The 21887-nt window shown below is 49.9% G+C and overlaps 1 protein-coding gene and 2 long non-coding RNA genes across 6 annotated transcripts in view; 2 read left to right on the top strand and 1 right to left on the bottom strand.

Moving 5' to 3' along the window:
* PBX1 (PBX homeobox 1) overlaps positions 1-21887 on the bottom strand; it is a 126149-nt gene that overhangs the window by 76977 nt on the left and 27285 nt on the right. The gene's annotated exons all lie outside the window — the stretch shown is intronic.
* On the top strand, positions 1389-10119 carry LOC135580090 (uncharacterized). Its single transcript, XR_010474243.1, has 3 exons — positions 1389-3036; positions 3148-3543; positions 9956-10119. It is a non-coding gene; the product is annotated as an uncharacterized LOC135580090 (long non-coding RNA).
* LOC135580091 (uncharacterized) lies at positions 8456-9263 on the top strand. The gene is made up of 3 exons (XR_010474244.1): positions 8456-8591; positions 8708-8889; positions 9144-9263. It is a non-coding gene; the product is annotated as an uncharacterized LOC135580091 (long non-coding RNA).

Raw genomic sequence — 21887 nt, 5'->3', positions numbered from 1 at the left:
GGCCCCTGCCCGCCGATCCCCTCTGCCCGGGAAAGGGGAGGGCATCCGAGAAGGAGATGGAGAAGAAAAGCAGGGATTAAACCACTCTTCCCATGATTAAACAACCCTTGCCCAGGCACCCACACTCCTCAGTCCCCTTCCAACAAACCTGGCGCTGTGGCCCTGGCACAACTTCTGCCAATGTTCACCATGCTGCTTGATTCTGGAAATAGCAAGGCACCCAGCAACGCTCTGCTGTCTTGGTAGGACTGATGTACCTGGGTACTCACGGACTTGGGGTGAAGGTTTGCAAATGAACAATGTTTAAATGGCAAGATGCAAGTTGCAAAGAGCAAGGAAAACTGCAGACCCTGGGAAAAAACATGTTTGTTCACATCATCTCACCAGTTTTGATGCTGAGCTGCAGAGACACCAGGCCAGGATGGTCCCAGCCTGCTTCCCTCACATGATCTGGGCCTGCAGGGCCATCAAGGAGATGCTGAGGTCTTCCACTGAGTCTAAAACATGAGAGGATGCTTGCAGGACCGCTGCCCAACAGCAAGGAGCAACTGGCATCGCAAGCAGACTCCTCCTTTCCTCCAAAACACCCATTCCTCTATCCCTCCACTAAGGGAAGATCCTTCCTTCCACAGGGCACAAGAGCTCATCTGCTCGATGACTGCTTGGGTCTCTTCTCATGCTCTCTTCTCATCAGGAATCCAAATTTTCTTGCTTGGGTTTGGGGGCAAGTTTTTCTGGCTGGGCAAAGTTTCCAGAAGGCTCTTTTACAGCATCTTCACTCCAGTGCTCTCAGTGCTCCCAGTTGTTGACTGTGCTCCCAAGACACAGCAACATGAAGGAGGGAAGGGTACACGAGGGATAAAAGGCAAATGTGTGGAGCACAAGAGCCCCAAGCATTACTCCTGTACCAGCCCCCGGCCTGTATCCGATCTGAACAAGTCACACATACACACCTACCTCAGTTTCCCCACTTATTCAAACAGCTGAGTCCTCAGCTGGCCCTTTTCTCCTCCTATTCTGAGCAAAGGGTGGCACTCACTGACAGACATGCTGTTAGATTTGCTTCATCTTTACCACCCTGATTTTCACCCCAGCAAAGAACCCCACACGTTGATGGGAATATGGGACCCATCATATGGTTTAAATGACCCAGGGCTGTTTCCCAAAGTCCACTCAAAGGCCAGGAACACCTCCAGGCTCAGCCATTCACCCTCTGCTCCATCCTCAGCTTTTATTCCCTCCCCCCACTCCCCCAAGCATCCCTTGAAAGCGAATGGCAATTGAGTTTGCAAGTCCCTATTCATCAAGGAAATTAATTCCTTATGCATAATTCATCTCTTTTGTCAACTTTTTTTTTTCCCCCCAAATGCTCCCGAATGCATCAGGAGTGGAAGCAGCAACGGGAGAGTGGGAACACAAGAGGCTGAGGGGAGAAGAAACAGCCTCACTATAAGCTGACCAGTCCATACCCTGAACCAGCCCATCACTCCAGCCCCTGGCTCACAAGGTGTCCCACAAAATGTCTGAGGAGGACGAAGGCCACCACAAAGTCTGAGCTGCCAAGAAGCAAAGAGTTTGCTGGCAGGACAGAGAAGATCTCAAATTTTGTACTACATCTATGTTGTTGCCTATGCCTGGCTGAGGACGGTCTTGCTACAGTTGAGCGTCATCTTAAATGACAACTGGGAGCCCTAAGAGTGGACCGGGGCTGGCACAGAACAGGGGCACCTGTTCAGGTCCAGAAGACCAAAGATGGAGGAAGCTCTGAAGGTGTGAAATCACAGCGCTCTTGTCCTTGAATCAAAGCGGGTGTCTGCCTCTGATCAGACTTTCTGTCCTACTCATAGCAGGATGGATGGATATGTCCTTCAACAGCTACCCTCTCTGGGTCCAGAGCAAGCGTTCCAGCCTTCACCATATGTCTTGTCTGTAAGGAGGCATCCACCCATCTTGGTTATTTATGGAGGAGAGCTCTGGGGTCATGTCAGAGCCCTGTTGGCTGCAGCTTTGCAGAAAGGTTTACCTCGTTGCAAGCACAAGTCTGGAAGGAAGCCTGGAGGTAACACTCACATCTTCTCATCTCTTGGAAGGATGACCCAGGAAGACAAACCCAGTTGCGGAGGAAATGTTGTCTGGAGATGAGCCATGCCTGCACTAGGAAAGAACTCCAAAACTCCAGTTTGTCCCAGTGTCAGGATGGACCCATGCCACCTGCAGCACCCACTCTTCTATTTTCCCGCAGCTCTCATAGCATGGCAGGAATGGAGCCACTCTCCTTGCAGCTCCACTCACCCCATCCTGAGGCAAGGAGATCCCAGTTTGCCTCAGCATCAGCCCAGCCAAGCTCAGACACAGGAACACCATCCCTGAAACCCAGACTGGAAGCGCTGGGGCCACATGTAACACCGTCACCCCAGCAGAATGCTGCTGGTCCCAGCGGGGCTGGGTACAACGGTGGTTTGAGTTACAGGGCTCAGTTTACCGCTGACCTATTGACATTTACACTCGCATGCAGTCACTAAACAGCCTGCAGATACCTGACCAAAAAAGACTGCGGCGCTCGGCCCGTGCTGCTAATCCCCAAACTTGAGGAGAAGTTCACAGGCAGTGCTCACACCCACGTACCGTCACTTCCCACCCTGCACGCTGGGAAACCCCATATAAATAAAGCTTAATTGCTGCTCCTCCGACACAGCACATGCAGGCAAAATGCGCGGTAGCCAAGCAAACAGCAAAGCCCTGGGATTTCCTGAGTCCTCCTCTGCAGACCAGACCCTCCAGCTGACGTCCAACTAAAGTCAAGAGGACCAGCACCTTACCTGCAACTCTGGCATCTTTCATGACTGAATTCTCCCTCTGCAAGGGAGAGGAAGGCATTTGTATAGCAAAGTTCAATTCATTTAGTGCTTCTGCACTCATGAATCTCAATGGCACTAAAGGGGGAAACCGAAGCAACATGTTGAGATGCCACGACCACCTCCAACTCTACACAGCCCTGGCTGCATCCCACTCCAGCCCACAGAGCAAAAAGCAGAGGTTTGTGCTTTCCCGGTACTAAATTTGGACAGTAAGTAACACCACCTTGTCACGGGGGTACAGAGAGCGTTTGCAACGCCCCATTTAACTGCACTGTACTCCAATCCACAGGCTTCATCAGCATATTTCAACGGCGCCTTGATGGATGAAGATAGATGGGAGAACATCATCCTTGGTGAAATCACTGTTTTATCAAGGTTAAACTATCCTCACGCTGCAGCACCTCCCTTTGTTGCTTTGTTTACAATCACAAAATTAGCGGCAGATGTAACGCGCGCTTGCACGGACCCTGTTTCTCCCTCCACGTGGATTTTGTGAAGATGCCTCTGTGGCGTGCAGGGCTGGTGAAAGCACCGCTCCATCATCCATCGGGGCTCTCCAACAGCTGCCGCTAAAGCCAAAGGACCACCAGCCCCTCTCATCTCAGCACACCGCATCTGCTGGCACATTTCTGGGGGCTGAGAACTGAAGTCGTGGTGAGCAGAGGTCAAGGAAGGAAAGCAGGAGGTAGGTAGGCTTTTGGTGGAGCCAGGTGGTCTCATGGTGAAGGTACCAAGGGGAAGGGGATGCAGAAAGGCAGCAGCACAATAAATGACCTTTCTGCATTGTGAACCTGGGCGAACACGGGTAGGAAAGCCTGGGCAAGGAAAAGGGCACCAGAGCCGGGGAGGGAGGAGAAAGGCTTTTATCTCCAGGTCAGAGGTTCAACCCCAGCTCAGGTCAGCAGTGACAGAAAGCTGTCACCTTCCAACACCTCTCCAGCAGCCAGCTGGAGTTGATGGATGTCCCCACTGCTCCCAGCCCTGGCACTCCCCATGTCCCCACCTGGTAGGCTGGACACATCTTCCAGCTCCTCCTGCTAGCTGTCCCCTCCAGACTCAGGGGACATGGCCCACAGCAGCTGTGCTGGGTCACCGGGCAGAGACAGGTTCTTCAGCAAAGCCCAAGCTCTAACAAACCCTTCTCACACAGCCACTCTGCTGAGGAAGGCTTGTCCCTTGCCCTGTTTTTAAAGAAAGGAGAAATACATGGCCTTGAGCACCATCCCTGGTGGATCACCGTGAATCACCCCATTCTTCCAGGATTAGACATGGCATGCTTGCCATGCAGAAGATCTCATGCAGGGTGAACAAAGCCCCCATGTGTCTCAGACAAAGTCATCGCCAAGGAGCCCCTGTGACTCGGAGCACCCATCCTGTTGGAAACCCTAGACTGCAGGCTCCCAAGTCACTTTAACCCAAATTTCAGAGACCTTTTGGGGCTGAGTCAGCCCCTGCCCAGATGCAAGGCCCCAGCAGGGGAGAGCACCTGTTACCCCACGGCCTCCAGCCAGGCACTCACTGGAGGAACATGATCCCTGTGGCTTGGGAATACGTGAGGACAGATGACCAAGGTAGGTAGCACACAGCTTTTAAATGGCCTGCAGGACCCCTCTTGTGTAGCCCCGGGCTCCTAAATACCTTTTAAAATATCTGTACCCCCTTTATCGCACTGCTTGTCTCTGTAGGGTGCTATTAAGTTACAAGAATATCTCCTGGCCTGGGGCCAGCTGCCTTGTTGTGTGGTCCCAGTTAAGTACAGATGGGCTGGACTGACTCCTGCAGGGAGACCTGTTCCAGCCGTGGCTTTGCATCCTTGTCATCAAAAAGCCAGCCTTGGCAGCTAGGCTTTCTGTCTAGCCCATCACTTGTTGCCTACCTGTTGCATAGACCCCCTTGGCACCTTTCAACCAAGGCTCAATGGCATTTTGTGCCAAAAAAAAAAAAAAAAAAAAAAAAAAAGAAGGGCAAGATGGTTTGTAACATCATTTGCTCTACAACTGGGGAAACCAAGGCACAGGCAACCCTGGGAGGCCAGCTCAGGCTTGTGAAATGCAGCACTGATCAGCCTGATTCCTGCATAACCACCCCCCTTCCCCATCTCCTCCTGTACCTCCTTCGGACCAGCTCCAGACACAGCCAGCCCAGCAGGCCAGGTCCTTGGGGGCCGCCAGCCCTCCCCTCCTCCTCCTGCAGCGGGATCTCTGCTTTGCTCTTTCACCACTAGGGAAAAGCATCCCTGATATGCAGCTAAGCAGCCAACTGACCCTGGCAGGCAGTGACTCAGGAGAAGGTCACTTAAAGTCCTGCTGCGCTATCTCCTGCCTCCCCAAACTCACCCCAGCTGTATCACTACAAGGATGGAGAAGGATCTCAGGATGAGATGCTCACAGGGAGGTTTCTTTGGAGCCCAGTAATCAGTTGTTGGCTTGCACTCCAAAGCATCATGGTTTATAGCCCTTATAAAAACATTTATATAGAAACTGCCTGTTCCTATGCATATAAGGCCAATGCCTTCAGACTTGGGCAGGGCCCAACACCATATTCAGGCGTAAGGAATAACCCAGCTCCCCAGCGAGCTGAGCACATCCAAAGCTGGACAGAAACCAGCCAGCATCTCAGAAAACCTCTCCAAGAGCTATATATGGATTTTGAGCCCCATCACGGTTCACCCTGGGAGAAGAGGCCAGGAGGGCTGTGCTGACCAGCACTCTTGAGACATGGGTACAGAAACGCATTACCAGAAAACTAAATCAAGGATTTATAGCAGGAAAAAGTGAAGCAAAAGGTGGAAGTCTCCTTCAGTTCAACCTCATCCTCAACACAGCAAGGTAAATGAGAGCACAGATCAAATGCAGACAGCTTGCACCAGATCCTCAAAAGAAAAGTAAGATTTTCTGCAGCGTAAGTATGTCACTAAAATGCACAGCCTCAGCAACGGTACTGCAGCAGCAGATGTTCACAACAGCCCAGATCTGGCTTAACGCGAGACATTCAGGTCAGAAAACACTCAGCTTCTGAACCTTTTGGTTCTGCAAGGATCCCAGTCTACACCTGGTATAGAGGACCAGTTCCCATTTCACACTGGCTGCCTCCAAATCTCCTTGGGTATCCCACCAGGGAGAGTGAAAACACCTCACAGCTGCTACTTCATACACGACCACCAAGGAGATGTTGTCTTCCTCCGCCTCCCCAGGACCCAAACAGAATCACAGAATCGACTGGGTTGGAAAAGACCTCAGAGATAATCAAGTCCAACCCTTGGTCCAACTCTAGTCCGTTTACTAGATCATGGCACTAAGTGCCATGTCCAATCTCAGTTTAAAAACCTCCAGGGACGGCGAGTCCAGCACCTCCCTGGGCAGCCATTCCAATGCCTGACCACTCTCTCTGCAAAGAATTGCTTTCTAATATTCAGCCTAAATTTCCCCTGGCAGAGTTTAAGCCCATGCCCCCTTGTCCTGTTGCTGACTGCCTGGGAGAAGAGACCAATCCCCACCTGGCTAGAACTTCCCTTCAGGTAGTTATAGAGAGTGATGAGGTCACCTCTAAGCCTCCTCTTCTCCAGACTAAACAACCCCAGCTCCCTCAGCCTCTCCCCATAGCTCTTGTGTTCAAGTCCCTTCACCAGTCGTGTTGCTCTTCTCTGGACCCGCTCCAGCACTTCAATGTCTTTCCTGAACTGAGGGGCCCAGAACTGAACACAATACTCCAGGTGTGGCCTCACCAATGCAGAGTACAGGGGAAGGATCACTGCCCTTGTCCTGCTGACCACGCTGTTTTTGATACAGGACAGGATACCGTTGGCCTTCTTGGCCACCTGGGCACACTGTTGGCTCATGTTGAGCTTCCTGTCAATCAGTCCCCCCAGGTCCCTTTCTGTCTGACTGCTCTCCAGCCACTCTGCGCCCAGCCTGGAGCGCTGCAGGGGGTTGTTGTGACCAAAGTGCAGCACCCGGCACTTGGCCTTATTGAACTTAATCCCATTGGAATCAGCCCATTTTTCCAGTCTATCCAGATCCCTCTGCAGAGCCCTCCTGCCTTCCAGCAGGTCAACACTCCCTCCCAACTTGGTGTCATCAGCAAATCTGATGATGATGGTCTCAATCCCCTCACCTAAATCCTGTGGCCATTCCCAGCTGGCACAGAGCCATCTCCATGGCAAACTTGCCTTCTCCTCCCAGTAATGACCAGTTTGTTCCAGATCGGTGTGGCTTTCATTAAAAGCTCACGGATCATACTTGCCCCAAACTTGTCCTCCATCCCTGACCTGTGCCACAGAGGTGGCAGCACCTTAACCATGGGGCAGTTGGGCATCTGTCAAAAGCAAGGACACTCTTCAAAGCTTTGCTGTCTCACAGGCACATCCACTTCCAAGACTCAGGGACATTTGGACTTCAGTGCCTGGAGAGACAATTAAGAGAAATAAATCTGGTTGCTTTAGCACCAGCACTGGAGGGGGAACGATTTTCCCTAGCGCTAATGGAGGTGCTTTTCCTTACATATATATCAGCAGAGACGATGTCCAGCCAGAACATTAAATTAGCCAACCTCTATTAATTACAGCACTTCTATAGCTCTTCCCATCTTCCAAGTGCTTTACAAACAGCATTAATTCCTGCGCATGTTATCTGCTTTCCAAAAACCTCCCTGAAGAGCTGGCAAAGTCCCACAGCCCGGAGCAGCCTTGGAGCGAGCAGTCCCCACCCAGCCCCGTGGTCCCCCACACGCGTCCCAGCTCCCACCATGCCTTTGCTCAAGACCATTGTTTGGAGCGAGAACCCAGCTAATTTACGAGTCACCAAAACGGCCAGGACTCCCGGTGAGGTCGGTCCCCAGCTGGTCTCCCACAGGCTGGGACTTACTGCTGTCCTTCCATCCCTGAGGGCTGCTAGCACTCCAACTTCAGCATCCCTCCCTGGCTGGAGAATTTCTCCCACCATTAAAATTAATGAGGTAGGTCTGCAGATACAAGCTTGCTACAGAGCCCCTCCTTATTCCCTGAGTTTGGGGTTGTTTTCAAATTGAGTTGCAGCCCTGTGGAAGTGCAAAGTTATACCAAGCGTCTGTACTGTACCGGTGAGCTGGGGGGATGGAAGCAGGGCGCTCCCCTCCCAGCACACACAGACGCTGCCCGCCGCTCCCCTCTGCTCCCTGTGCCAAGAGCTACAGCCTGGAAAGTGGCACTTGTGCTAAAGTGCCCACATTAATCAAATCTTCATTCACACCAGCAGAGAGAGAGAAAGAGAGAGAGATAAAGAAAGGCAGAGGGAGAGTCCACCAGCTCCCCGAGCCCAACCTGCAGTCTACCTGGGCTGGGAAAAAGCACGCTCCAGTACAGAAGAGGACCACGGGGTTCCCAGCAAAATTACCAAGCTGTGCTTTGACTTAAGAGACCGACAGCATGCTAAGGAGACAAGTTTAGCAATCACAATGGGGACACCACGTGTTGGACCCCCCAAGGGCAGTGAACCCATGAGAGCGACCGCTAGACTTAGGGCTACCCAAATACAGGCCAACCTCAGCTTCTTAGCCATGATCAGCATGAGCACAGATGTTAACCACATCAGCACCAAGCTCACACTGTGAAACCTGACACCAGACTGGCCCCTCACACCTGAAATCAGCAGCAGAAGGGGTGGGTGGACATGTATGGACTGACCCTTCTCCAACACTGGAACAAGAACATCCTTGACAGGTATCCTTCCAGCCTGTTCTTGGACACTCATCAGAACGGTGAGTTTATCACCTCCCCAGATGGGTTTACGGTTGTACATGCAACCTGTAGAGGAGGTTGCTTGAACATTGTGTTTGTTACTACTTCTCACGTGGCTTTTGGTCTATTCCTTCAGCCTGCGAAGCTGCTGTCCTCTATGGACTAAGGAGAGCAAGAACCACCTTGATTTTATTCTGCCCAAGAGCCTAACTCCTGTACACTCCCATTTAGGAGACCGTAAGACAAAGTCTTGTCCAAGCTTACGCAGCTATCCATGGCACTGGAAAAAAAGTCAAATATAGACCATCCAAACCCCAAGTGAGTGCTCTGCCAGGTAAATCAGGGAAAAAAAGCTTTGAACACAAAATGCAAAAATGGGAAGGTGGAGGAGGGATTCTCCTCCCTCCCATTTTAATAACCAAAGGTTGCAAGGACGGGAAGAGCTCTTCAAACTACACCGAGCTGAGCACAGCAGCATTATGACCTTCACCAGTTTTCCGCTCATCGGAGAGGAAACGAACACAACACGCTCCAGTTTCTTCCACTCTTCTGCCTTTTTCTGTTCCCCACAGACCCTCTGGACAACCAGACAAGGCAGACCTAACGCTCAAAGGGAAAGTCAGCCAGTGCGCAGCCCTGTCAAGATCTCGAGAAATGTTCCAGGCAGGCTTTAGATCAGACCTATCACTTCCCTGCCGTGAAGGTACCCTGGCCACCAGAAATGAGCTGTGGATCTCAGCAAAAACCCGCCACACTACACGTGTCTGACTCGCAGCTGCACCATGCCTGCACGAGAAATGGGAAGATGGCACTACCGGTGCGTTGGGACCTTGTCCTCCCAACATCAACCAGCCTTGATAAGTTAACGTAGAAATCTTCCCAAAGAGCCTGGCTACAAGAGACACTGGTCTCTACTGAATCAAGATCTGTTATGTTGTAATATAATAGATGTAAATTAAAACAGAAAATCTATCATGCCTCTAATGTAGCCTGATAGCTGAGCGTGTGGATCCGTACAAGCAGAAGCACAGAGAGGAAGGGTGATATATGGCGAAGCTGGATGGAGGGTGAAAAGCGTGGCGAGACGAGCCGGAGAATGGCACAGCCCGCTCTACGCTCCTCAGACCCAAGGGCAAGAGAGGAATAAATGTTGATTAGTGTTGATTTTGTCCGACGAACGCTTGTCGAGTGACAGTTGGACTAAGCTGCTCTGAAAGAGAAGCATTAATCTTGGTCTGGTTTAAGTAGAGTATATTAATTTGTGTCATTTTTACTAAGTCGTACTGAGAAAGGCTTCTTACTGCTTTGCATCTGACTGCTTTGCTGGTTTAGCCTACTTTATTTTTTTTTCCTCCCTTTTTCCCTCCTTCCCCCTTTTAAACAGATACGGCGGCAGCAGCAACATATTCAAATAGCTCAGCAGGAGAGCGGGGGACCAAACGCTTCGCTCCTGGATTAAGAAAATAAACTCCCAGGGTGTTGGCATAGCAACAGCATTTCAGATGAACTGCTATATATTCCGTGATTAATAAATTAACATTTTTTTCATATGGTTGTTCCTCCTTTTCTTTCTCTCCTTCCGACGGCAGGAAGAAGAACGGGAGGCGGGGTGAGCAGCAGACAGGGGAGGTCGGCATCGATGTCCCCAGGGGCTGGGAATAGGGTGGCAGGTTCTCCTTCCCCCTGCATGCACCCAGCCGCAGCATGGAGCCTTCTGCACCCTACAGAGAATACGAGAGGGACACAACACTGAGCTGGGCCTCAGGTAGATGGGGATGGCGATGGGGCACAGCCGAGGAGGCAGAGCTGGAGGTGCTGCCAGTGCTGGGATGAGGCCGGTTTTAACTCCCCTTTCAGGGCTGAATAACCCTGGCAGGCCAAAGAGTCTATGCCCCTTTTACAGCCACTTTCTCCTCACCGCTGCCTGCCTTCTTTTTTCCTTTTACTTACATTCATGGCAAAGGGACTAGAGGGAAAAGCTAGAGAAAATACCGTGAATTAAGAGCAAAAGACTGCAAAGTTCCCTGGAGCAAACTGCATGCGCAGAGTTAATTTTCCATGGCTGGAGCAGGTAACGAGAGCTTCCGCACATTTTGAAATCCTTTCTGACTGTAACCTGGTGATCCGCTTCTTCTAGAGAGCTATGAACAAGAAACCAGAGCCTCCCCGAGGGGCAGCGGTGAGTGACTGACCCAAATTCAAACATTTTCTTCCTCCTGCCAGAGCTGGCAGAGTGACCGGTACTGAACCATATCCATATTCAGGCCCTCCTGTGACCTGAGCACAGGAGGGAGAAAACCAACAATTCAGGATTAATTTTTGCCCCCCCAAAGTAAAAAGGTCCAGGGATATGCTCGGCCGGGAGAGCTCTGCCAGGATGGCAGGGTCCCCCCAGCGTAAAGGCTGGTGGGACAAGCTGTGCCCCACTTTCAAACACTCATCCCAGCCAGTCTGCATGCCATCGGATCTCTATGCTGAGAAGGTTAAGGCTTGACACGTGCGCTGCTCCTGCTGAATTCAAGAGGTTTTGATTAAGAAAAAAAGAAAACCTTACTGTAATACCTCTTGCATCTGCAAACGTGCCATGAACATTGTCATTATCCATGCTGCTTGTGACCTCTTTGGAACTGTGACGATCCTCCTCCAGCACCCGAAGCTGCTTAGCTTCAGGCACCAACCAAAACTGAAACATTTCCTCTTCTTACCAAAATCTGAATTTCTCTAGGTTTCATTAAAGCATGAAATCATTTCCTCGAGGCTTGTGTTACACCCACCACAAGCCAAATGTGCATATACATGCACTGTAGGCACATGCTCAGCACACCTCTGTTGGAGAATTAAGATCCTGAAGAAGAACTAAAATTTTTAAAAGCATTTCAGCTGTTCCACATCCCAACTCCATGTCTCAAACCTGGCTAGGAATGAGGCTTCTCAGCTTCTGAGAGCAAGTCTTGGGCAATCCAGGGGCATGACCAAAGGGGTTTAAACACAAGCCAAACTCAGCAGTTCTGTGCTTGCTGGCCTGCACACAGCTGTGGGCATTCAGCAGAAAAACGAGTCCCAGCTGGTATAAATGGGTAAAGCTCCTCCATCACCAGCATGAATACCCTGATTTAAGCACTCTGCCGATCCCTCCCCATGTCTTTTAAGGTCTTGACCCCCACCTCCTTCACAGCATCACACCTCCAACCGTGCAAAGTGCTTTGCTCCACTGGTTATTGCCGCTGGCGGGGACGGCAGGCGAGCAGCTCCACACCATGTCCTCCCCTTAACATGATCTTAAACTCAGAAGCACAAAGGACTATTTAGAAAACCCTCGCTGGTGTAATGCTGTTTCTCAATGACTTTTCTTACAGATCCTGGAGGATAAGCCCTTATCAAAGTGTTTCCACAGCTGCATACAGAGAGCTGAGGGGAACCTAAGCCTTTTATTTAAGCAACAGCCAGCCTCAAGTCCAGCACTGGTGGTTTTTAGGGTGATAAGGAAGTGAGCCAATGTCCGTGGTGATGTGGGATGCTTAGCATCAAACTCCAGAGGTGCATTTGGATACTGGCGCATTCTTTGTATAGTCCTGCTTGAAAATGCATCCTGACTAGTAACATGTTTATTAATGCACCAACAATGGGTCTACAAGTAAGGACTGAGTCCCAAATCCAAAATATGAACAGCCTGGGATTTATCTGCACACCTGAAGGTGGGGACATTCCTCATCCCTCCCAAACACCACCCATGAGAGCCCACTGCAGCATCAACACTATCCAGTCCTTCACAATCACCTTCCATCTAACCCAAGAGATTTTAGAATGAATCAATCCACCAAGACACAGAGTCTCAGTGTCAGCCCCTTGGCCCACGAGGAGAGGGCGAGAGCCCAGCAGGTAAAGTGCTCACACACATCACAGCTCGTCTTCCCAGGGCTGAACTGAGGGAGCCTGGTCAGCATGGGAAGATGAGCAGCCCCTGCTTCCACAGTATACAGCCCAGGAGAGGGAAAACAGGGCACTGCTTGGCCATAAACAACCAGTGCCACGACTTAGGTGCTTTTCCAGCAGCCTAAAATGGTACAGAAAAGATTCTGTTGGCCCTGCCTTGTTATCTGAATGCTGCCATGCGCAGAGGCTGTGTCCCTCTAGCAAAGAGCTTTTGCCCACTTCAGGCACTGTGTCACACTGGTCCTTTAAAGTATTAGTCCTTAAAAGGGTCTGCTGGACCAGATGGTTCTCAGCATCCTCATCAGGGGCAGCATCAAGTATGACATCCCCTCTTAAAAATATAAGTGGTCAACCAGCCAAGATGAAAAAAAAAAAAAATGGAAGAAAAACCAACATGATGACCTGCACTGGGTTATTCTGCTTCTCCCCGTTTCCCCAATTTAAAACGGACCCTGCAAACAGCTCAAAACAGAAGAAAAGGTATATAAAATAATGCCAACCCCACAGCATGCTGCAAAATCCCTCCAGCCCCTTACAACTTCCACCCCTGTAGCACAATCCCCTGCAATGCTACTTAGGCCCTGTTTCTGGCCTCACTTTTCAATTCATCTCTTGCGCATCCTGAATTTCACCGCCTGGTTCCTAGTCTGGGGAGAGTTCTGTGTTACCCATTTGGTAGCTCCCCACCACTTGACACCCACACCCCTCAGCAGCTTGTCCAGGCAGAAGCAATGCAGCAACACATGCTCCCTGAACTTGACAAGAAAGAGCTGTTTTTTGGAAAAAAAAAAGCTCTTTAGCCATCCCCAAAATCATGGGAAAAGTCTGAATGCAAACTCAGATCAAGAATCCCAAATAGAAGACCAACCAATTAATCATTAATTCCATGCTGCTCCAAAGTCCTGATTCAGAAGTTTAGCCCTAGACCACGTCCACCCACAAGCCTGGTTTAGGGATGCCTCTAATTTGCCGGGCTCTCCATCAAGCTATGGGTAGTTTCGTGCTTGCACAGCCTCATTAACGTGCACTCAGAGACTCGCTCTCTGTAATTTTCAGCCAAGACCACAAGAGAGAAGCTCATAAAAGGTCTTCAGCTGCTATTATTCTTTTTCTTTTACAAAAGATGCTGTGAAACACCAGTGCTGTGCAAAGAAATGCTAGAAACAGGTAAAGTGGCATTTGTCTACTCAACATCCTGGAGTTGCTCATTTGTTTATTTGCTGAAGTATTCCGTAAGTCTCAGTCCAGGTGTTTCCTACCACGTGTTCGCACCTACATCCACTTGGAGAATGGTGGCTGGTGAGTCTCCCAGTCTGCCAGGAAAGTCAATGAGGCTCCGCCACAGAGCAACAATTTCTCTCCGTAACTCCCTAGATCCATTCCCATATATCTGGAGTTCCGGAAACTCCCTTTATTTCACCAGTATCATTGCATTAATAAGACGTCTGGAGACACATGCCATATCCAGTTAGGAAAAGGAACTAAGATCTCTCCTGCTCTATCAAGTGTGGCCTCTGCAGCCCAGGAAGCCCACTGCTACCCTTTTTGCCAAACCACACTGCAAATAACACATCTAATTTGCTCTCTGCTGGGCTCCTTAGGTCTTTTGCAACGTTACTGATTTCCAAGAGCTTTCCTCCCATTGAATCTTTTTGGTTTGGATCGTGACAGTAGTATTTTGCAATTCCTTCCTCACACATTCATGAAGTGTTGCTGTTTGCCACTAAAAAGCCGCTTGCTGGGCTCTACCTCAAAGGCAGCTGCGTTTCAATGGTTGGGAAGCTAATAATATACATTACCATATCGGTAGGCAGGGAGAGACATGCACTGATGTTTTTATCTTCCCCAAACAACCAATGCACAAGGCGGACAGGTTTTTTTCCGGAGGAGAATTTGGAGACGGAGGTGAGATGCTCACACCACGGGAGCGAGCGGCAGCGTGCCGCCAGCACCCCAGCTCCCGATCGATAGGCCATCTGTAATAGAAGATCAATCGCTTCCATTTTGCGAGGTGTTAAGTGTGACGGGAATTGAATTAAAGCCGAGAGACCATAAGAGCAGCTATAAGTTATGCCTTTTTCCTCCCCCCTGCCTTTTTTTTCCTTTTAAGAAACAAACCCATAAAATGGTACTTTTTTCTTTCTTCTTCCCTGCCCCCTCCCTTTCCCCTCTAAGATTTTCAATTAGGTGAGTGGAAGGACGAATGGTGCAAATACATTTTGCTCAAGTTCTAAGTGCTTTTGAAACCCCTTGTCAAAGCATTTAGTAACGCAAGATTTAAGATGCCCAATTAATTTTTCCCCAACAAGGAGCCAAAAGTAGATGCAAGAGGAGGTTAAAAGCTAAGTGTTTAATTAATATTAAATTTATATGATTCTTTATCACTGAAAGCATTGTAAAATTGAAAAAGCAGTTAATTTTATGGTCACTGTGTATTCCTCTGCTTTGATCTTTGATCCATGGAATGAAATCGTGGAGTGTAAAGATTCTCTTGCTTCATTATACCTGTCTCATTGCAGGGATGCTGGGTGACGTGAACTCATCTAAACCCCAGCACAAACCCAGCAGGGTGGTACCCAGGCACGAAGCCCACACGCTGCTCGGGGGTGCGCAGTTTGAGATCACCCCCCAAGGAGAACTTTGTGCCATTTGGCCGAGGACGGCACGAAAGTCTTCTGTGCGCTGCCGCTGCCTCGCCGCCAATTCCTGGCCTCCCCCGTGCCTATCTGCCAGCCAGACAAAGAGCTATTATGCAGAACGGATTGCACTCGAAAGAAAAGAAAAAAAACAACAAAAAAAAAAATGGGGGAATAATTTCTGCAGGGTTTTTTATGTGGGTTTTTTAAAATATTTTTAAATCCCACTGGGAGCCTTATTATAATTTAGTTATTAGCAGGGGGAAAAAAAAAATCAAATAAGTAAAAGAAATTTAACATCTTTAAAAATATATATATTTAAAGGGAGAAGAAAAATCAACAGGATCAAAGTTCTACAAGCCATTACAAATTCCTGATTCAAACATTTCGATCAGCCCCAATGGCAGTGAGGTGCCTCGGGGTCAGCTCCACATCATGGACCCATCGCTGCTCCCGGCTGGAACAGGCAGGACCCCTGGATGGCCACACGGGACAGGAGCAGAACATCTGATCCCACTGCTCTCATCCAGCCCTCCCTCTGCATAGAAACCCTTTGAAAGGCCACGTACATCTTTCCCCGTCCCTCTGATTCAGTGCCTCCTTCCCAGAGAGAGGTAGTGTGCACATATTCATATAATAAGAAAGTGAGAGTTTAAATGGGAATTTAATCTTATTAAAGTCTCGATTTTAGGGCAGGTACATAAGTCATACATCCGAAGAGGCACAAAGTAATGAAATAGTGCAGCTCTCAGGATACAGCTGGGAAAACTGGGAAGTCATTAAGGACATTCAAAAATTAGGCTTGATATCAAGAAATAAAATCTAATAATTGGCACTGCTTCACAAGCAATGGGAATTAATTCTGTTAACCCTTTGCCCCCACTCTTATTTTCAGTTGCTGTCAGAGAAGGACAGTCACCTTATCCCCACATGAGATGTTCCAGCACAGCAGCAACACAATTTGCCCCAGGTCATGCAGCAGAGCCTGGAAGAGAAACCAGGTTTCTCCTCTCTCATGGGACGCCAGAAGAAGGCTCTTCTACTAAGCAGAAGAGATGCCAGACACACAAAGCATCAGTCTATAACCTCTAAGAGTCTGAAATGGGATGGATAACAACCACCCTGCTGTTGTTAGCAGGTCATCTCTGCTCCCACCTATGACACAGGGGGATGAATAAGACACCTTTTTATGGTTTTTCACATCCCCACTGGACGGGCCATGGAGTCCAGTCATCAGAGATGCTGGCCAACAAATCATACCCTCCAGCTTGTGCTTCTTCAAGCCCATATCCAGCCCGTTTTTTTAAGGCTCAAACTACCCTTGGCCGAGCCAAGACAGAAGGTCAGACTTCCAAACTTTCAGCTCTGGCCTTGAACCAGGCAACCAGCTTTCAAGCCTTGTATGAAGCACATAAACAAAAAAACCCTAGTATTTGTAGTTGTCCATTGGGAGGTATCTACAGCCAGGCTGCTCTCTCCACTGTTCAGGGAAGAGAAACAGGTCCCAAGGAGCCCACCTCCCCGCCAACACTCACATCTAAGGTGGTGCTTTCAGGATCTGCTTCACAGAAGTCCTGCATGACTTCTGGTCCTCTCCCATGGACCAAGAGTCACGAAAGCTCAAGTACAGCTATGTATCTACCTCGGGAAGAGCTGCCACTAAGTGAGATGTTCATGGGACACATACAGCACGCAAGAGACCTGGTGCGGCTCCGACAATTCCTCTGCCTCCTCCCAAGTGGTGGAGAACAGCAGGTCCACCACAGCTCCGGCCATACGCAGCGCAGCTTCCCCATGTGGACAGACCGACTGTATTTTATACGTATGCGTGCAGATATCGACAGACAGAGAGAGAAAATTACTGTGCCCATAAATTGAAGCTTTGGTCACGTCAGTTCAAGAAGCAGAATAGAAAAATGTAGAGCCAACAAACCAGCTTGTGCCAGTCAGGCTGATGAGCGCAGGCGCCAAAAACCACATCCCTTAGTGTGGGGAGGCGAGACGCAAGCAGAGGCACGCAGAGACCCCGCGTCTCCATCTATTCTCAGCAACTGTTTGTCTGAGGCCACATGCAACTGGATTTGTCAAGCCCCCTTTTAACAACTTCTTGTCACAGTCCATTACCAAATTGCATATAGTTATATATTCCACTAATTAGGCTTCTAAAATATCATTAACATGTCTCTTGATCATTAGCATAACGTATGAGGCGTCCTCGTTAGGCACGACTCGAGTTTGTTAACGCGGTAATGAAAGGCACGGGGCTGGTACTGCAGGAGCCGTGCAGAGATAGGAGGCTGGGAACATCAAAAGCATCGGTGCCAGGCTTAAAAAAACAATAACAAGATCGGCAAGAGGCAGAAGCCAATTGCTGGGAAACCAGGGTGATGTGGAAGGTGGAACAAGCATCTGCAGGCAGGCACACACTCCACATACACTGTGCATCTTCACCGGACTAAAAGAACATTTCCACAATCTGGGTATGGTGATTGCAACTCTGAACGTATCGTCTTTGTGCTCTGGATAAAATGGCAGTGATGGCTGGGGTCCGCCCAAGACATCAGCCCCATGGCACAGATCTGTATCCCCACCTGAACCTTTTTGTGTCTGGTTGACCCTGGGATGCCCGTCACACCTACTTAGCCCAGCTCTGCTCCACACAAGGACACCCTGCACACAAAACCCAGTGCAAGACATGAACATTCCTCTCTCCTCTGGAACCAATGCTGAGCGCTCCCTCCCTCCAGCTCCAAGACAAACCTGGTCTGATGCAATGCCAGGCACCACCCTCAGACTGTGCAACATCAAGCAACCACCCCAGTTAAACCCATGATGAAAAACCACCAGCCATCAGGCATCGCACCACAGGCCTGGAAGGTCTCTAGATCCTAAATGCAACCCCCAAACAGCAATATTCACTTATGTGCTTCAATGCATCCCAGGCTGAGGGGTGAAGGATGTGAATTAAGAGCCAAAAGGTTTGACCAGGACAGATGCTTCCACATCCAAGCCAGCTCATGTATCAGTGGTTACCACCGTTGCTATAAATAAGCAGGGACTGTATTCTTTTTTTTTTCCTTTGAGCGAATAACTCAATAAGTCACCGCATGAAAGATATTGTAAATAGCTCCAGCAGAGTGCAAGTCAGGGCTGCTTCCAATTAGCTTTCACTTACGCTCCCCCCGCCTGCGCCAAGTTCGTACAGAGTTTGTTCCCCACGCGCCACTCGCCGTTTGGGGAGAAGTGGGGAGCAAACCCCACTGCAATCCGGGGCCACCGCTCCTCCAGGTTAGAAATGATTGTTTCATTAAAGCTGTGAGGATGTCAAAGCAAGCGAGAACAACCGACATATGCATTTATCTTTGTCCAGATGTTAATGCAAAGGTCGAGCGGAGAAACAACCAAGAGCTTTTCTTCAGCTGCTGAGAGCAAACACCACCACCACTGCAGCAACAGCTTGGAAATATGAAGCAACACGCAACTTTTCTTTAGAACAAAGACATAAAACAAGCTTGGCAAAGGCATCCCAGGGGCTTTTTACGCACACATCTGAGGAGACACCCCCAAGAAATTGGTAGGATACATCCTTGTGGGTGACACCACTGCAAAAACAGGGGGAAGATGGATGATTTTGCGACTCTTCATCAAAAAATTCCTCTTCCATGAGATAAATGCGGTGTTAAGACTCTTCCCAAGTCCTTACTCATTCATACACACAACCTTCGTGTCCCACACATGCGCGAGCCTTCGCACAGCAGCTGGTCCTGATACCAGAGGAGCATCACAGCCAGGAAACTATCACCAGGAAGATAAAATACAAGGCAGGAGAGTGCAGGATCGGTTGGTAGCCTACGGGAACAGGAATCCTGGGGAAAGGGGCTTATTCCCCACCACCCCTGTTTAGGGAAGGCTCTAGGGCATCTGTGCCTCATCTTTGGCCATCAGGATGGTGATACCAGTACCTCAACTGAGCCAGGATATGGAGGAGGACCAGCCATCCAAGACCTGCCCATCACATCATCATTTCAGCCAAATCTCCCTTCTTCAGTCACTACACAACTAGGAACCACTGTCACCCAGCAGTTTTGCAGGGAGGTCAGCAACACCCCAGAGCAGGACCAAGGGGTCTCCCCAAGAAAGCAGATGTCTTTGTTCACACTTGGGTAGCCTCCCTTCCCTGCCACCCCAACTGTAACACCGCATTGAAATATGGACACTGGAAAGCATGCAGTGTTTTGGGGAGAGGGGTTATGGCACTAAGCACAGCACAGACTGTTTTTGTTCGCTTCCTGCCTTTCGAGCCAAAAGCAACAATCACAAAAAAGAAAAGTCACGAACACTTGATAAGGCTTTTTGATTTGAAAGACGTCAGAAAAAAGTTCCAGAAAAGGGAAGAGAAACAACCTTTTTTTTTTTTAAAACCCTTTATTGCAGTGACAATCAGCACTCGCAGGCTACAGGTTTATATATTTCCCTACAGTCTTTCAACCATCTTTAACCCCTGCTCCATGTTTCATCTTCTTCCCACTCCCTCCCGTGCTCCCAAATGGTGGCAGCACTCCATTAAAATGGCCAGAGAGAAACCTCTCCCCTCCCCATGCAGGAGGGCGCAGGGTTGACCTCTTCACATCTGGACACGCCGCAACCTCCGGCTTTCCACGGCAAACGCCGGCAGCACAGTGACCTTCCTGGAAACGTGGTCCTCTGACCTCCCCTCTCCAACCCACCCATCTCCTGTCCCCTCCACCCCAGCCAGGCCGGGGACATAGCACATGAAGGGTGCAACTCCTCCAGACAGGGCCTCTACTGCTCTCATGGGCCCAAATCCAGGGTGTATTTGCTTGGGAGACTGAAGGGGAGTCAGAGAGAAGAGGAAGAGAATCCAGACTGCAAACCAGCCAGATTTAACTGAAGCAAATAACCTCAACAGCAACAAATCTGTTCAAATTCTAGAGCCATTTCACAGGCTGCCACCACAGACTGCCTTTATCCAGCACATCTATCGTGCAACCAGCCTGGAGTGGTTACAGACCCATCAACATCTCTGTTGGTGCAGTGGAAAAGCCTTGGTGGGTGTTCTTTCTCATGGTGCATGAGTTGCCCAGATCTCACCAGGTTGTTGAGTAAAGCACTGCCTTCCACAGCCCTCTCAACATGCTTCAGCCTTCTCCAGCCAGTCCAGCACAAGATGGTCCATGCTTCGGCTTCTCCAAGTCATGCATGGGCCAAACCAGAGTGCCACTGACACCACACCACGTCCTCCCCCCATGCAGGTCCAGCACTGCCCCCTCTACACATCCCAGCTTGCCCCAACTCACACAGCCATGTTTCTCCTTTGGAGCAGCCCCTCCCAAAATATCAACAATTTTAACACATTGTTGAAGGACCACAGTGATGCTTCTGTTGCACAGGAGACCTCATCCCTACAGGCCCACATGTAACTACCCTGTCCACTTAGGAAGGTTTTTCTAAATATCCCCCACCCAGAGGGCAGCCAGCCAAGCCACCCTAGAGCCCCCCCCACCTTGGACCATGCTAGCTGGAAAGAGCCTAGCAGCAAGCAGAGGAGATGCTAATGGCTAAGATACCAGAAACAGGCACAGCTTTTCTTTATAGGACACGAACAGCTTCTCCCATGCACACCACCACACCCCACTTTTGCAGCTTCCCCAGCAGCAAGCCTACTGATTTTTTGCCCTCCTTGCTGGGCAAGCTTGGAGACCCCCATCCTCACCCCCCAGCTCCCCTGGGTCAGAGAGATCATGCTGATAAAGCCCCATGCATGCCACAAGACCTGAGCCTCCCTGCTGCCCGCAATCAACTTCATTTGTTTATTTTTATTTGAGCAAAACTCTAGTTGGGCTGGGGGAGGCTGGGCGGGGGACAAACCCCTGCAAGGCCGGGCTGCGCGTTGAGTCTCCAAAGGGACTGAAACTGGGGATGGGAGGAGGGGCCAGCTCTCCTTTCCAAAGAGTTTTCAATAGGAAACAGATGTTGAGGGCCCGAGCACCAAAAGCAGGGCCTGCAGCAGGCTTCCCTGGCTCCACACTCCCAACAGAATCCATTTTAATTAAAATATTTCAGTTCAAGCACAAGGCAAGGAGTAGGGGGAGCAGGGAAGGATCCAGGGTGATATGTTTGTTACCTCTGCACAGGCAGAGGGGTTTGGGGCAGGACTGGAGGGGGTACTGGGGTGCATAGGGTCGGGTTGGAGACCCCATCCTGTACCCCCAGCCTAGGCTCCCTCCCTCCAGCAGGGCTCGACATAAATTCTGCTGACCTTGAGTGAAAAATTGCCTCGTTTCAGTACCAAAAAAATAACATTACATCATGTAGGCTGTGTCAGGTTCTATCAATGCCCCCTTCCCGCCCACCCCGAAAGCAAGGGGGATGTAACCAAACACTATGAAAACACCAGCCCAGAGAAGAAAAGGGGCCTTTGTCGTGGACCATCAGCTCCCCATTCCCGCCCGAGGTGAAGAAAGATCTCAGAAAATGTTAGGCTGGGAGGTACAGACTCCAGACACACGCCGCCCCCATCCCGACCTTCGAAATCCCTACCTCTCCCTTAAAAACCTCTGCCATTACCAGGAACTGATCCAGAGCTCCCTCCTCCCCCAGACCCCTTGGCAAAGGTCAACCCTGCAGTAAAAAAAACAGGGTGCCAGAAAAGCTAAAAGCCTAGCCATAGGATCACTGAAGCCTAACTTTAAGCCTGGACAAATCAATAGCGTCCTCCAGGTGAGG

This window comes from Columba livia, chromosome 8 (genome assembly GCF_036013475.1).
Source record: "Columba livia isolate bColLiv1 breed racing homer chromosome 8, bColLiv1.pat.W.v2, whole genome shotgun sequence".
In the NCBI taxonomy this organism is placed as follows: domain Eukaryota; kingdom Metazoa; phylum Chordata; class Aves; order Columbiformes; family Columbidae; genus Columba; species Columba livia.
Note: the sequence above shows the minus strand (reverse complement) of the source record. Positions and strands in the feature narration are given on the sequence as shown.